The sequence below is a fragment of the Cupressus sempervirens genome, chromosome 4, assembly GCF_028749045.1.
Source record: "Cupressus sempervirens isolate cs-2001-9-10 chromosome 4, ASM2874904v1, whole genome shotgun sequence".
Lineage (NCBI taxonomy): Eukaryota > Viridiplantae > Streptophyta > Pinopsida > Cupressales > Cupressaceae > Cupressus > Cupressus sempervirens.
Genome location: NC_143121.1, coordinates 693,096,662 through 693,101,458, shown reverse-complemented (window position 1 = coordinate 693,101,458; position 4,797 = coordinate 693,096,662).

The following is a 4,797-nucleotide window of genomic DNA, read 5'->3' as shown; positions in this document are numbered from 1 at the left end:
TTTCCCTTTTTTATGGCGTGAAATTGCTTTATATGATGTGTGAACTTTCTTGGGCTATGGTTGCATTGTTTGTGATTGTGTTTAAAAAATGGCATGTGTGGAGCTTCCCTCCCAGTCGGCTTCTTGAATGGCATGGGTTCCTCATTCGCTATTGCTCTTGCCGATCTGAGCATTATGCTTATTCACTTTCAAGAGGCATTTTTTTTTATTGCATGGACTGTTTTCTATGTCACATGGAGCTTAACTGTCTTCATTTCTTCATATGGAGACTCTATGCAATCGGATGCCCTTCAACGAAGTTTAAGAACAAAATCAAAACTCTCTATACCATAAAGTGTTGAAGCCTCTGCAAGTTTATCAAATTATTGGAAGAAAAAATGATTCCCCTTTCTATTTCATATGGTGGCTCCCCTGTTTTGCCTACAGCTTGTTTATAGCTACTTTCTGCTACTTAGATGTTGCAATTCTAAGTAGCAACTGGCAATCAAATGGTGGAGGAATTTTTGTAACCCTTAACAATTCAATTTGGTATGATTAAACTCTTCAAAACTTGTGCAATCAACTCCTATAAATCTGTGATGTTTGTGCAAACTATGACATATTTTCTTTGCTCTCTACGTTCCATTCCAAACACTTGGCACTCTCTATTGGCTCTTGCATGGGGTGCCCTGTCTTCTAACATGGATGCTCTTGGATCTCCTACCATGGCTCTGTTTAATAGTCGCAAGTTTCCTTAATTATGTGTGATGTTTCTTTGTCTTAGCTGCTCATGATGCCTTGCACGGCCTCTGCTCCTGTGAAACGTGAATGATCCTTTGAATTTCTTGGGCTCTTATAACTCACATGCATGTAGGACTTCAAATCTGCATTGATTGCACTATCTAGATTCATTTTTTCTACGTAAGCTTGGTCTTTAGGAACCTTAAGGCCTATATGCTTGTTAGGAAGCATAGACACAAACTTTGTATCTTGCTTGGGTTTAACACTTGTCTGAGACATAATAACAGATAGTTGGCTCTTGTCAGCATTCGCTATTGATTCAATAGTCCTCTTTGAGCTATCAACGAACTCTTTGCCAAAGTTCACAAGTAAATTTTGATCACTCCATTCGTTTACTTTCCTTTGCTCTATATTTATATTTGGATTCACGTCTGCATCTGTAAATTTCCCACACTTCTCTTTAGAAAAATCTGAAGAGTCACTAATTTTTTGGGGTCATAAACTATTGGTGATTTCCTATTTAGATCTCTAATATTCACCACCATCTCTTCTTCCTACTTTGAAAACATATCCACTTTCTCTTGTTCTTTCACTTTTGACATGATATACCTTAATGTATGAAAGTGATAATTGACAATTGTAACATTTATTGGATCATTCAATGATCTATCAGCCTGATGCAATTAGTCGGACCCCAAAGTGTGTCCGGCTAAAAAAAAATTGTTTTCAAACACTGACTATTCAAATTGATTTAGTGATCATTTTGAATTGATTAGAGTCAAATTCAATCAATAATCTATCATTAAAAACTCATTTTATCCTTTTTGGCAACCTGTCAGTTTTGTGCCAGGAGGTCCGTTGATTGGCCTTAAAAACTTATCCAAACACCTGACCAAGCTCTGAAATCTGGCACCCTAAATCTTTGTTCTGCATACTTTCACCCTGTCAGATCTCATCTTATGATGAATTCCTAGTCAAAAGATATTCGCCTCAAAGTTGCCTTCTCAGAATTACCTACAAGTAAACAAGTCAGAAAACAACAAACTGGGTTTGGATTTGGCTTTGAAAATTGGGCAAATGAGCACATGGGGAAATGAAAATTGGGGCATTGGTTCTCTGTCATGAGGACATTATGGATTTGCGATTTGGGCTCATGATGAATAACAAGGCACAAATGGCAATTAGTCAAAGTGGGCTACTCAGATTTTGCAAACTGGCAACACTGACAGAAAACAATTTTCGTAGATGGAATTGACTTAGAAAAGTGTGCAAATGGATTCATCAAGACTTGAAACTTGGCACACTTAATGTATTTTCAGAGGACAACACAATGGTACAATCCATTTAGTCTAGGAAATCATGGATCTCAAGTTATGACGTCTCGAACAGGGGTACCAATCAATCTACAAATGCTGACACCAGTAAAACTTTAGAAATTGCGTTTAGAATCGTGTTTGAAAACTAATCCAAAGGATTCGCCGTAAGCTAAAACTTGAAACATAACAAGTCTTTGACATTTTTAATGCAACGCAACAAGAATTTCAACATTTTCGTCAACTGGTCAAAATTTATAACACGTCAAATAGGGCTTCCCAAAAATTTGAATATTTCATATCAGCATGACATTGATAATTGACCAACTTTGAGGGATTTAAAACCTAGTCAAATGGACTCGAAATGACCCAAAATCTAAAACATAGGTTCTCAGGTATAGACACTAGATACTCCCAAAGTGGCAAGTCATAAAACATTTATGGGTGCGAGATATTCACTTGCAAACACCTCCTGTCACTATTTGACACAAGTGAAAATGCAGATTTGGCAATTTCTCAAAATAAGACTTCACGAAATGGCTCGGAATGTCAATTTATCATCATGGAACACTTAAACGCACTAAATGGAGAGTGTTAAAAACTTTAAACATCTTAGGGGCCCCAAAGGTACAACTGAGTACATATGCATTTATGAGCATTCATATGGGTTGATTTGACTCAAAATCACAAATCGACGCTCAAAATGGGAATGCAATTTTGAGCACCAACAATGTTGAAAGGGGACATAGGTTTTCCTATGAGCCCTTTGGACCCATATAAATGATTATAATATGTCCCTAAGGGTCCTAGAACACCTAGAAACATATGTTGTAATGAAATGTGTCAAAATGGATCATAGGTTATCCGATGACCCCTTTCGACCCATATAAATGATTATAATATGTTCTTAGGAGTCCTAGGACCCCTAAGGACATATGTTGTCATGAAACATGTCAAAAGGGCTCATATGGTTATCATATGACTCCTTTCGACCCAGATAAATGATTATAATATGTTTCTAGGGGTCCTAAGACCCCTAGAGACATATGTTGTAATTAAATGTGTCGAAAGTCATCATAGGTTATACTATGACCCCTTTCAAACCATAGAAATGATTATAATATGTCACTAGGCATCCTATTACCCCTAGAGACATATGTTGTAATGAAATATATTGAAAGGGGTCATAGGTTATTCTATTACCCCTTTTGACCCATATAAATGATTCTAATATGTCCCTAGGGAAACTGGGAACCCTAGAGACATATGTTATCATGAAATGTGTCGAAAGGGGTCATAGGTTATCCTATGACCCCTTTTGACCCATATAAACGATTATAATATGTCCCTAGGGGTTCTAGGACCCCTAGAGACATATGTTGCAATGAAATGTGTAAAAACGGGTCATAAAGTATCCTATGACCCCTTTCGACCCATATAAATAATTATAATATGTCCCTCGGGGTCCTAAGACCCCTAGAGACATATGTTATAATGAAATGTGTCGAAAGGGGTCATACGTCATCTTATGGCCCATTTTGACCCATATAAATGATTGTAATGTTCATAGGGGTCCTACGACCCCTAGAGACATATGTTGTAATAAAATGTGTCGAAATGGGTCATAGGTTATCCTTTGACCCCTTTCAACCTATATAAATGATTATAATATGTCTTTAGGGGTCTTAGGACCCCTACAGACATATGTTGTAATGAAAAGTGTAGAAAGGGGTCATAGGTTATTCTATGACCCCTTTCGACTCATATAAATGATTCTAATAAGTCCCTAGGGGTCCTAGGACCCCCAAAGACATATATTGTCATGAGATGTGTCGAAATGAGTCATAGGTTATCCTATGATCCCTTTCAACCCATATAAATGATTATAATATGTTCTTAGGGTCCTGAGACCCCTACAGACATATGTTGTTATGAAATGTGTCAAAAGGGGTCATAGGTTATCCTATGACACCTTTTGACCTATATAAATGATTATAATGTTCCTATGGGTCCTAGGACCCCTAAAGACATATATTGTAATGAAATATGTCGAAAGGGATCATAGGTTATACTATGACCCCTTTTGACCTATATAAATGATTATAATATGTCCTTAGGGGTCTTAGGACCCCTAGATACATATTTTGTAATAAAATGAGTCAAAAGGGGTCATAGGTTATCCCATGACCCCTTTCAACCCATATAAATGATTATAATATGTTCCTAGGAGTCCTAAGACCTCTAGGGACATGTTGTCATGAAACATGTCGAAAGGGGTCATAAGGTTATCATATGACTCCTTTCAACCAATATAAATGATTGTAATATGTTCCTATGGGTCCTAAGACCCCTAGATACATGTTGTAATGAAATGTGTCGAAAGTGGTCATAGGTTATACTATGACCCCTTTCAAACCATAAAAATGATTATAATATGTCACTAGGCATCCTATGACCCCTAGAGACATATGTTGTAATGAAATATGTTGAAAGGGGTCATACGTTATACTATTACCCCTTTTGACCCATGTAAACAATTCTAATATGTCCCTAGGGCTCCTGAGAACCCTAGAGACATGTGTTATCATGAAATCTGTCGAATAACCTATGACCCCTTTTGACCCATATAAACGATTATAATATGTTCTTAGGGATCTTAGGACCCCTAGAGACATATATTGTAATGAAATCTATCAAAAGGAGTCATAAGTTATCTTATGAACCCTTTCAACCCATATAAACAATTATAATGTGTCCCTAGGGG